The sequence below is a fragment of the Salvelinus namaycush genome, chromosome 1, assembly GCF_016432855.1.
Source record: "Salvelinus namaycush isolate Seneca chromosome 1, SaNama_1.0, whole genome shotgun sequence".
Classification (NCBI taxonomy): Eukaryota; Metazoa; Chordata; class Actinopteri; order Salmoniformes; family Salmonidae; genus Salvelinus; species Salvelinus namaycush.
Window position 1 is genome coordinate 60,520,453 of NC_052307.1, and position 13,314 is coordinate 60,533,766.

Here is a 13,314-nt window from a genome sequence, read left to right on the forward strand (position 1 = left end):
GTATAGACTTTGAAGTAGAAACTGTTTCAAGGCTGGCATTTTCTTTCTTAAATCCCATGACATTTCCTCCCTGCTCCTGAATGGGAGAATGAGAGTGACACGGAGAGGGGGCAACCAAATAAACCCTTCCTAGGGGCTGAAGCCACTAATCTGTAATTTAATTTCAAGCGGGTGTCTGGGCCATGAGGACACATGGCAAGGTCAAGGGCTACTGTACAGAGAGTGAGAGAGAGATGTGGATTTCGAAGCACAGCGTTCAGTTTGATAAACAGCTTCATCCAGCTTAGAAGGAATAGTGATGGGTTTGGGGGGGGGGGGGGGGGTTGAGGTGGGGTGGCCCTTCCTTTCCTACTTCTCAGAGACAGCCAGCCTGTCTGTTCCACCAGCCCAACCGCAGCCACTTATTTCACACAAGACAGTAACAAATACTCCTGGAGGCAATTCATTATTCAAACAACTAAGATGTTTGGGATGAATAAGCATCTGCAAGTCCCTAAGAACGTGAGAGCGTAACTGGCAATTTAACACGTCTGGCTAGATCTGCATGTAAATGAAAGATTTGTATTACTTTTCACCATTATTCTTGTTTTCCTCATTATGTAGAGGAGTGTAGTCTGAGATAAATCAGCTCTAATGGAGAAGTGGAGGTATGAATTGTGAGCAGTGTGGCTAATCCCATGAGTAAGGAGATATGTGTAATAATAGAGTGGACCTTGTTCTCCATGAACACACATGCAGTGGCCCTGGAAATGGACGCAATAATTACCAGTGACCGCTCGGGAACATTTTCACCCTGTCTCTTTAATGCGAATCGGCACTGGGTTCTTTTATGGACGGCTTTGGCATTCATACGCACATTGACATTTGGCACAAGGACTTGCTCGAGTACCTGTATACTGTAACAGAACCTATACAATCACCCACCCACCCTCCATCTTGAATTCATAAAACATTCCACCTTGGCAGTCAAGAGTAGCTGAGAAGAGTCCATGTTCATTAAAAACCTTACATATAACGCTGCTGTCAGGTCACTGAGAGAACCAGGGTGTATCCCATGCACCATTTGCAGTTTGTTCGAGCTTAGCTGGCATTCAATTTCAATTCCCCGAAGTTATTGAATATACGAGAGCGGTAGACACTGACAGGTACAAGTTACTCCACGGGCAACCATTAATTAGTGAGTCGAGGAGTAAACGGAGAGCTACACAGCTACACTCTGTCTCTGGCAGGTAGGCAGCTAGGGAGACACTGATGGCAGCCTCAGCTTGGTCATCTCTTAAGCTGTTCACTTCCTATTAGAAATGAGATCCTGGGCCTCTCAAACTTCCTACCTCGGTACATAGTGAAGAGAAAATAATGTCCAGGTTCGAGACAGGGAGCCTGTCAAATCCAATGGCCTTCAAGTGGAGCTTCTCTTTAGCCTATTGCATAGAAGTGAATACGACTCCACATCCGCGTTCATATACTTCGTTAATTGAAAGAGTAGCAGGGGAAGGGAAATGTATAGCGCTGTAATAGGATATGATGGGTTTATGTCTTTTCTGGAAGCCCAGGAGGAAGTGGTCCTGTAGGGATGGGTATGATGGACTCATCGTCAGCTCAGTAAGGACTGGACACTGTGTGGGTAGGAGACAGTGGAACAAGTCTCTCCGTTGATGGATAGGTGTAGTGGGGTTAAATATAAGACTCATCGCTGTCTCACCGTTTGCCTCCTCACTGCTGAAAAAAAATGAGAAAAAGATTGTGTTAGAGAGAGGGAGGTTGTCAGATCAAAACCTTATAGGGATTTGTGCTATGGAGAAAATGCATTACCTTACCGAGACACTTTCTTATTCCAACAGGACAATATTACGGTTTGTTCCTTTTGATGACTGCAACATCCCAGTCATTATTCACTTGACCTGTTTTCCATATTACAGGTAACTCTTCGAAACTTTTAATGTAGTTTACCCACTCCGGTCCCAATAGACCCCTCCACACCACTGCTAATGCTACCACAGCAAATGAAACTGCTCTCCCTGAATCATTAAACTGGTTGGAGAATTAACTCAGACACACAGGGTTTATAATGGGGCGGCAGGTAGCCTAGTGGTTAGAGCGTTGGGCCAGTAGCCGAAAGGTTGCTAGATTGAATCCCCGAGCTGACAAGGTAAAAATCTGTCGTTCTGACCCTGAACAAGGCAGTTGACCCACTGTTCCTAGGCCATCATTGTAAATAAGTATTTGTTCATAACTGACTTGCCTAGTTAAATAAAGGACAAATAAATAAAATAATGTCACACGTGAAGCTCTCCTAGTTTCAGATTTTAAAAAGCAATATAGCAGGGTATAACCGTAGAGGTTCAGTTTAGATATGTAATTAGAGTGGATTACCCCAAACTACCTGAAACCTACTGCTCTGGACTTCCAATTGAAAAGAAAAGATTTCTAAAAAGTATAATTTGTTTACATTTTTCAGTAAAATTATAATTTAAAGATGTACATGAAAGGAAATATATAAAAAAACACTAAGTTTGAGGAAGAGGAATACTTAATGCATTATGACATTTTGCAGTAGCCTACATGCTCTATGTTCCAGAAAGGCCTCATCTCTACTTCCTGTCCAAACCTGTCATTCTTATAAAGCTCCTTTTGATTCTGATCTGTCTCGAAGGACTGAGATTGCAGACCATCAGCAGATGTAATACTCTTAAGCGTGTGGTGAATGCTGTCTTGGTCACTTTGGCTGGAAAAATGGCTGCTGCCACTGTTTGGAAACCTCTCTATCACTTCTTAATCATTACATCTTTTCCCCTTACTGTGTCTGTGGCACGTGATATATCTCTATGAAGGGGAGAAACTGTAAATAAAACAACAGAGACGACTTGATGAATTATATAAGTCAAAAGAAGTCAGACTGTTGACATCTGAGTCCTGCCAGTTTCTTAGAGGTCTCTGTAAACTCGGTGGCTCTGGATATCCATATATATTAAACAGCAGCTCTCCATTTGAAAACTCACTCCAGTTCCCACTTTCCTTGCCTCCTCTCAGAGGGCAGTGCAGCTTGCCTCCTAATCCATCATAAAAATGAACACAACACAATATTTTCACACCTGCATGTTCTCATCGGATTCAAATCTACTTTTAGATATTCCCCCTTTGGAAATGCATGATGTGTGTGTTCAAACAGGGGGTCATTCTTATTGAGTCCAGGACAGCAGCATCCTGAAATGAATTTCAGAAATGAAAGACCACCCCAGACCTTTACCAAAGGCTATAGAGATTGTTTGGCTGTATATGCGACACGCGCATACACTAAAAAAACCTCATATCTTCACGTCAGACTCCTGACTGAATAGACTGGGAAGTTAACACAGACTATCCAAACTTGAAGAAAACTTTCTCTCTATCCAAGAGTTTCCAGCAGACAGACATCAGGAGGACAGAACCATCCTATCCCACTTCTTCTTAGCAGGTTGAGACGCTGCATGCTGACGGACAGTTTCATTTACAGCCAGTGCAGGGGATTGCACACTAATTTACTCAGGCTATAGGAGACTGTTCACTTAAAGCAGCAGCGTGCTGGGTCCATTCTAATGAACCACTGTAAATCCACACTGCACTCATTTCAGTCCTCATTTGCATTGAAATGGAAGTGCCATATTTCATTCTCTTCCTTGGTAACCTTCCACCACTTATTTATATATTTGGAGAACCCTGTACAGGGAGCCACGGGCCCGCCGTTTTCAGACATTGATGTAAATGACAACAATCTGAGTCATTATCAGAGAACAACTCCAGCTGGGTGATTCGGACATAAACATGTTTCCCACTTCTTTCCAGAAGTCAATATGCAGCCTATGCAGCTATGGAGAGATCTTAAAACTGACAAGGTAAGACAGGTTGCACAAAAGGCATTATGAAATACATAGTGTCCTTATAAAGATGTATTGAACACTTCATTTGTATAATTTGTATACATTTGTATAATTTGCATACATGCATTTGGTATATGCATTGTTACACTGCTGGTGGTAAGCACACCACAATGAATTATTACAGACATGACAATGATAAATAATGCTCAGAGTAAACCATTCCGTCATACATACCCTCCAAGACGTCACAGTCACAGCTTCACTGACTGCCACCTCAATGCAGCCTCACACATCGCACACACGCCAAATAAATGTCATATGTACCTTTCCCCGTATTTTTATTATGTTGTGTGATTTCCCCCCTCCAATTTCCTCCAAGCCCCCCCGGTGTTAATTATCAGGCTTCTTTCCCCTAGAGCAGCACAGAGCTGTGGAAGTGCATTAATCTTGATTCTCCACTCCAGTACAAAGCCTTGTTTGAAGAGACTCCTGTGGTAAGCCCCAAAGGCGGAGTGATTCAGAGTCAGAAGAAGAGAGAGGAGAGGGAGAAAGAAAAGAGTCGCAGATCGCTCTGTGTTTACACTGGGAAACCTGGCCGCCTGGCAAAGCAGCATGCAAACCATTCATCCCCTTCTTCCTCAGTGTTATAATCATCATCTGTATGAAGAATTTCAAGCTGTGCGTCTGTGATGACATCAGAAGGGACCATGGGCTGTTATGATTTATTGATTTGGTCTGTGGTGGAGTAATGAGGTCACTTTCATGTCATCATCCCATTCCCACTTAGTGGACTGATGGCTGCTGAGTGGATCTGTTGGTTTTCTGGGGACTAACTAGGAGCTCTACAATTAAATCTGGCCCATTTCTATGTTCCAAAATTGTCTCTCCAGCCATGTAATTTAATGGTCTGCTCACATTGCTTTACTGTAATTACAAGGTTTTCAAAACATGTTCCTTCGTTAAAAATGTAGTGTATAGTGAGTAGAGGTCGACTGATTATGATTTTTCAACACCGATACCGATTATTGGAGGGCCAAAAAAAGCCGATACCGATTAATCGGACAATTTTTTATGTATGTAATGTATTTGTAATAATGACAATTACAACAATACTGAATGAACACTTATTTTAACTTAATATAATACATCAATAAAATCAATTTAGCCTCAAATAAATAATGAAACATGTTCAATTTGGTTTAAATAATGCAAAAACAAAGTGTTGGAGAAGAAAGTAAAAGTGCAATATGTGCCATGTAAGAAAGCTAACTTTTAAGTTCCTTGCTCAGAACATGATAACATATGAAAGCTGGTGGTTCCTTTTAACATGAGTCTTCAATATTCCCAGGTAAGAAGTTTCAGGTTGTAGCTATTATAGGAATTATAGGACTGTTTCTCTCTGTACGATTTGTATTTCATATACCTTTGTGTCACGGCTGTTGAATGAAGTGGACCAAGGTGTAGCATGGTGAGCGTACATTTTATTTTTATTAGAAATGACGCCGACAAAACAATAAACAATACAAAATAAACCGTGAAGCTTAAGGCTATGTGCCACAAATAAAGTCAACCTCCCACAAAGACAGGTGGGAAAAATGGCTACCTAAGTATGGTTCTCAATCAGAGACAACGATAGAAAGCTGTCCCTGATTGAGAACCCTACCCGGTCAAAACATAGAAATAGAAATAATTGAACTAAAGAACATAGAATACCCATCCCAAATCACACCCTGACCAAACCAAATAGAGACATAAAAAGGATCTCTAAGGTCAGGGCGTGACACTTTGACTATTGGATGTTCTTATAGGCACTTTAGTATTGCCAGTGTAACAGTATAGCTTCCACCCCTCTCCTCGCCGCTACCTGGGCTCGAACCAGGAACACATCTACAACAGCCACCCTCGAAGCAGCGTTACCCATGCAGAGCAAGGGAAACAACTACTCCAAGTCTCAGAGCGAGTGACGTTTGAAACGCTATTAGCGCGCACCCCGCTAACTAGCTAGCCATTTCACATCAGTTACACCAGCCTAATCTCGGGAGTTGATAGGCTTGAAGTCATAAACAGCACAATGCTTGAAGCACAGCGACGAGCTGCTGGCAAAACGCACGAAAGTGCTGTTTGAATGAATGCTTACGAGCCTGCTGGTGCCTACCATCGCTCAGTCAGACTGCTCTATCAAATCATAGACTTAATTATAACATAATAACACACAGAAATACGAGCCTTAGGTCATTAATATGGTCGAATCCGGAAACTATCATCTCGAAAACAAAACGTTTAACCGTACGGACCGTACGGAACCGTTCCGTATTTTATCTAACGGGTGGCATCCATAAGTCTCAATATTCCTGTTACATTACACAACCTTCAATGTTATGTCATAATTATGTAAAGTTCTGGCAAATTAGTTCGCAATGAGCCAGGCGGCCCAAACTGTTGCATATACCCTGACTCTGCGTGCAATGAATGCAAGAGAAGAGACACAATTTCACCTGGTTAATATTGCCTGCTAACCTGGATTTCTTTTAGCCAAATATGCAGGTTTAAAAATATATACTTCTGTGTATTGATTTTAAGAAAGGCATTGATGTTTATGGTTAGGTACACGTTGGAGCAACGACAGTCCTTTTTCGCGAATGCGCACCGCATCGATTATATGCAACGCAGGACACGCTAGATAAACTAGTAATATCATCAACCATGTGTAGTTATAACTAGTGATTATGATTGATTGATTGATTGTTTTTTATAAGATAAGTTTAATGCTAGCTAGCAACTTACCTTGGCTTCTTACTGCATTCGCGTAACAGGCAGGCTCCTCGTGAGGCAGGTGGTTAGAGCGTTGGACTAGTTAATCGTAAGGTTGCAAGATTGAATCTCTGAGCTGACAAGGTAAAAATCTGTCGTTCTGCCCCTGAACAAGGCAGGTATTAAATAAAGGTATAAAAGAAAAAGAAAATCGGCGTCCAAAATTACCGATTTCTGATTGTTATGAAAACTTGAAATCGGCCCTAATTAATCGGCCATTCCGATTAATCGGTCGACCTCTAATAGTGAGCCTTGTCCATGGATCCTGTGTAGCTAGAAATTGGTGGCGAATCAATGTTAGTGAATTTTTTGAGGCTACTATACTGTTCTGTAGCTGCTGGTCTGCTGCTGGCTGGTCACTGCTCGCTCCCATCTAATATGTCATCCACATCACTAGACAGACACAGACAGAGACAGCAGCACACTCTCTGACAGACATGTCTACCGCCCTCACCAAGGATTTTATCTTTAATTAACACAGGTCATTCCAGATATTTCCACCAATGGAAAGACAGAGATTGTATTATGATTTCCATTTCAGGAAGTTGTTTTAAGCCTGTGTCAGGTCAAATAATCATTAATTGCACTGTCATCACTGTGGCTGAGGGACAGAATTCATGAGAGCTCATTCATTTAAACAATCACAGTGTTTAGGTTGAGGAAGGTGATCCTTTTGAAACCTTCTAGAACTGGAATTCAGAGGGCTTTTAATGGCAAAAAATGTTATGCCCTTGATTTCTTGTAAATCGTTAGTCCTCAGTTCTAGAATAGATTCTCATTATGAAATATAGTTCTACAGCATTGAGGCACTAAGCCCAGTTTGTCAACACAGTAATACACATCTTTCAGCTCTGACGCCTTTCATTTGGAGCCATGTATTTTCTCCCTGAGATTTATAACACTGACTCACATAAAAAGACATCTTAGGCTGCGTTTACACAGGCAACCCAATTCTGATTTTTTTTTCTTCACTAATTGGTATTTTGACCAATCAGATCAGCTCTGAAAAAGATCTGATGTGAAAAGATCTGATGTGATTGGTCAAAAGACCAATTAGTGGAAATAATATCAGAATTGGGCTGACTGTGTAAACGCAGCCTTACAGTCTACAAATCCAGCATATTTGTGCCTATTCCCATTTGGGTATGCTAACTACTCTGTATTTACATTTCTGCCTTCTGTAATTCTCTTGATGTTCTCAACACACACCTTTCCTTTGCTGACAATAGTTTAGCAGTATGTAATTAATTTAGCCAATTTAAAAGAACAGTGTTCCAACACAATTATACCAGCTCATATTTGAGATGACATTTGTAAAAGCTGTAAACAAGTCTGAAGGTGTGTGCTACTGTGTACTGTATGCCAGTGGAGGCCTCTATAAAAGTCCCAACCCCAGTAGGACACCTCATGTGGCCAATAAGAGAAGAAACAACAGTGCAGGCGCCAGGCTCCCGGCCCTCTGCCCCGGCGGGGTTGATGGAGGACGTGATGAATGCTCTGGAGGAGTATCTCTCCATCCATGTAATGCAAGGGGGATTGGACAGTCAGGCCAGGCCAGGGGCGTCAGGACAGCAGCAGCGACCAAAGACCCTGAGCCAGGTATATTAAGTGTTGCTGACAGCCAGGTGACACCAGAGCTCTGTGTTGTGTTGACTGCACACGACTCAGTACCATGTCACCATGATGGAGTGATAAACAGCCTTCAGGATCCATAGATCACCTGAGACGCTCCATATGTAATGTATATATGTGCCGCTGCATGCATACCGCAGCCCACCGCACTGCACTGTCACGGGGCCCCAAGGCAAAATGTTGTAGTGAGGGAGGAGGGAAGGTGGGTGGTCTCCATGCTGTGTATTACATACCCAGGCTCTCATCTGCATTATGGGTAATCTATGCTAGTTAATTGAGCCCAGAAGCAGTTGGTTTCAATGAAGCCTCCTGTATTTTTCTTGTGTGCAAAATAGAAGAAAAATAGCTCTCAGAGGAGCGGGGCTCTCTGTCGAGAGGCAAACAGAGCAGAACTCCTGCCGTGTTCATTAGCTGTCATTGATCAGTGATTCAGTCCCCACACTCCCGCTGCCTGCCACTGCACATTGATATTACGAGTTTCTTGTCATGAAAATCGTTATTAAGGTAAAAAAAAGTGCAGCCAGCCCAGCAACTTTGGTCCTTGTATTTTATTTTTCACTGCACTATTATCTGCACTATTCTGATGCGTATGGCTCCGTGCCAAACCTCCCCAAGCAAAGCTACAAAATACTATGCAGTCAGTGATATTCTGAGCAGCAAAACTATCCATCCTAGACCATTATCAATATGATGCAGTTTTTTGCACATCTCTTTATTGGCTTTTCCTCAGTGGTCATCATCAGGTATCTGGTGCTTCTGTCACTTGGATAAATGTACAGTATAGTATTATACGCTTGCAGAGTCATTATCCTGATAAATGGCTGAAACAATAAGCTAAATAATGCACAGATGTGAGGATGAGGAGAGCGAGTCGGAGAGGGTGATTCCATAGCCAACACCTCCCGGGAGAGCTCTAGCCCAGGGTAAGTGTCCTGTCTGACATCATCAACATCAGACGAGCCTCGCCGCGGCGCTGAGACAACAGTAACCTGAGGGGCCGCGTCGCCGCCTGGCGCCTGCCCTCTCCACAGAAACACCCAAAGGTCACACCGACACGCCAAGCGAAGCTTATTCCTCACCTCACGCCAGCTCTCTTGCTCTCGCTGTCTCTCTCTCTCTCTCTCTCAACGACGAGCCACGGCACAGCAGCTATACTTGAAATGCTCTAGGAACCATTTCCCATTTTTATATCTCACTTTATTTCTTCGCCTAGTTATCTCTTCCTCATTCTTATAAAAAAGAGAAGAGTGGGGCTCCTCAAAGTGATGTGTCGTCTCTGCTCCCTAAAACAGGACAGAGACAGAATAAGCCCCTTGGCCAACACTGTAAAACATAACAATGAGATAGATTCTTAGAGTGACAGTCCAGAGTTTAAGTGGATATACAGGGGAGAATTAAATCAATATTTTAGAGCTCTAGTAGAAAAGAGGTTTTGAGAGTGCCATTATCTAGAGCTAATTGTACCTATAGGGCCTGTCCTAATAGACATATTAATATCTACTCTCTCATTGGAATTCATTTGTGGTAGTCTACTGGCTGTTGCTGGATGACTAGGCCATATCTGTCTCTCTGCCTCCTCTCGCACATTCACACTCACAGGATTTCCTTTATTCTCTTTGTGTCTGGCCTTGACAATACATCCTCCTTCCATTGGCAGATATAATATCAGGGCATGTGTGCTGCAGCTCCCAGTACAATGGGATTTTGAGGTTCTCTTTGCATGACTCATTTGGAGTGATATGTCCTCCTGATTAACATGGATCATTAAATTGTGTCAAGCGTACACGTTTATACTGCATATCTCACCATGCTATAGCCGATAACAAACGCAATCAGGCTGTCTATTAGCATTTTCTGGTAAAAGCCTACTAGCAGACAAGGTGAGAGTCCTCCACAATGAATGACACTTCCCTCAAGGACACACAGTCCTTTGTGAGGAATTGCAGGAGTTGCTTCACCATTGTTCAATGTTTCAGCGAGCACTCACTACGGCTAATTACTAACCATGGCAACAGCTCTGGATGTGAACACAGTATGGACACGCAAGGTGAGTGAATTCCATACCCAGTGGCCTGCAGTTGTTGTATGAAATATAAGAATGAAGCATATAAAATAATAATGAATCACATACAAACAGATATATCAAAAAGGTGGTAAAAGGTTTTATGAAAACAAAAATGTCCCATGACACTAAAGCAAGATAATCAGATGCACTTATTTAATAAGACATGCTGCACTATGCATAAATGAGATAATCGATAGAAAACAGGCCACAGAAATATTAAAATAATTGATTGGTGGTGATTCAGCAGGAGAATATGATTTACAGGATATTGGCCTGCGACAGTGATAGGACTGAACGTGAAGGTCAGGGCGTAGTAATGTCAGATAACCTCACAGACAGTGGCTCAAATGGCACCCTATGCCTTATATAGTGCATTACTTTTTTAGCAGGGCTTATAGGATTCTATAAGAAATAGGGTGCCATTTTGGACTCTTGGTGCCTCTACTTTATTTGGGGTAGTTAGAGGAAACGGGTTCCTCCGCCCTCTGTCATCGTGGTTGGCCCTCTCAGCAAAATGTATTTTTATGACTTGATCCAATCACTGTCTGAATAAAAACATACTGTGACCGCATATAGACGCACAATCAAGATATTGATATCACTGTCTTGACACCAAATAACTTTGCTTTGCGTTATTACAGCAAGAGAAACATCTGTATTATTTGCATAGTAACATAATATGTGTGCGTTGACAATGTGTGTGTCAGCTGAAATGCAGTGTCAGCTCCTTCACTCCAGCTGGCCCTCGTGATTATTCTCCAGATGTGATGAATATAATTATAGGGAAACTATCCCATCCTCTTATTAACAGATCCATGTCTTGAACCCCTAAACTTGCCCTATGAAATCCAGCTATTTTATGGATGGGAAGGAAAATAAAGAGGAAGCTCTCACACTGCATTCATTGCTTCCTTTAATGTGACAGGTTTAATCTTAGTTGGGTCAAAATTGATGGAAAGCTTCTGAAACGCCTCTAAAAATATCCACGAGCAATATCAAACATGCTCGTCATAATGAAAGAGGAAAATATAGATTTCACAGAAAAAGCTGTTGTAACAAAAATGTGCTTGGCATTCACGGCTTTAACCTCCCTCTGTCAGCTAGTGAAGCTTTCCTAAAATAGCCACAACACAGTACCCAACCTGGGCTTCCTGGCCTGGGCAGTCCTTTCCCCCAGGCCTAGCCAGGAAGGGTAGGACCAGGGGAGTGAGGTGGAGCCTGACACAGCCTCCCAATGCTTGGCCTGCCGATGGGCCAGCCCAACCCTCTCTAAAGACAGGCAGCAGACCAGGGGCCACAGAGGCCAGGCTCCAGTCACTGGGTGATGGATGAGGCCTCACAGTCTGCCACTGCATTACTGCTGTTATCTGTGCATGGTCCACCTGACCCTCACTACAGAGAGACAGGCAGACAGACAGATAGATAGACAGAGAGTATACTGCACTGGGCTGTTCTGTTCTGGGAGAGGAAACACACCACACCACACCATCCAGACACTCCATAAGTCTCTCTAGACAGTGTCGTTACACAGCTGCATGGTAGGTGACCATACTGTACATCCTCTTCAGATACCAAGCTGAATACTAGAAACTGAACGTCAGAGATATTTCTCCAATATTTAGATAGCTAGCTATTTAGTGGCTTGCTTTTTGAGGAGTGTGTATGTCTACATGGCAGGCAGGGTTGGGTAGGTTACTTTCTAAATGTAATCTGTTACTGTTACTATTTACTTGTCCAAAATTGTAATCAGTAAAGTACATTTTGGATTACCCAAACTCAGTCGTATAATCGGATTACTTTCAGTTACTTTTGGATTACTTTCCCCTTAAGAGACATTACAAGAAGACAAACAGGATCCATAAAACACATTTGGTGTGTCCTCATAGTGGTCTCTGGCTTATGGTCAGAGATTTTTTTTTAACTTTCGTCTTTTCTCAGTGCTGAATTGAATGTCATAAAACAGAAAGGTGTCATAATGTATTTTTATTTATTTTCGCAACATCCTTTCTGGATTTCAACATAATCCAATAAGTCATTATCTAGTTTTTCAAAAGTATCTATAATCTAATTACTGTTTAGAGTAACAGTTTTTTGTGTAATCAGATTACATGTAACTGATTACATGTAATCATCAGTTACTCCCCAGCCCTGAAGGTAGTGTACTGTACTGTAGGTTGGTGGGCTGAGCCGACAAGCATCATCCCTCCAAATTATTTATACAGTCAAATTCCTCTCACTTTTTTTTTTACGTGTTAGATAAATACTGTGAGCAAAAGATTGGCAACGTCGAATCCACTAAAGGGAGCAAATAAACTGTAAGAAACAGGTTATAAATACAGTGACTTGTTGAGGTCACGAAGACTATTATCAACACCTACGTGTCTGTCTGGCTGGGAGAGAGAGAACGGGCGAGAGAACGAGAGAGACAGAGAGAGAAAGTTGATGCTTCTCACTTTACAACCAGCATGTCTATTTTTAACCTCCTCCTGTATTCTTGTGTCACTCACGTCTCCCACAGAGACACACAAACACACCTGATGCTGGCAGGTTAATGAGTAATGAGTCATAGGTCCAATGCGGCCTCAATCTCAATATCAAATCATAACATGCTATAATTGAGGAGAATCACGTGTTTAACATTAATTGGGCTTTAAGGGGGGTTAGGAAGGAGCTGGAATATTCAAAACCCACTTCTAATGGCATTGCACAGAAATACATTTGTCATGGCAACCAATGACCCTGTGATTTTGAGAATCAAAATATCAAGACTTTCCCAAATTCCTGATTGTCCTTCACAGAATGAATGTAGCCTGAGGCTCATTACAGAAGCAGTTACCCACAGCCTCTGCAGACCTTGGGGCCTCGAGAGCACGTACTGCCTCCTGAAAATACTTTGCAATCGCTGGAGGGGGAAATGAAATGCGAAGACAACCTGATATGACACACACA

At 42.3% G+C, this 13,314-nt stretch overlaps 1 protein-coding gene across 2 annotated transcripts in view; it reads right to left on the reverse strand.

Annotated features, from left to right (window-relative positions):
- Positions 1-781: 781 nt before the first annotated feature.
- LOC120046551 (CD276 antigen-like) overlaps positions 782-13,314 on the reverse strand; it is a 79,641-nt gene continuing 67,108 nt past the window's right edge. The window contains exon 8 of one of the 2 annotated variants that reach the window (XM_038991900.1): positions 782-1,716. The gene's annotated coding sequence lies outside the window, so the exon portion shown is untranslated. Of the gene's footprint in view, positions 1,720-13,314 lie in introns of both variants that reach the window. The other variant, XM_038991892.1, reaches the window with a different exon arrangement.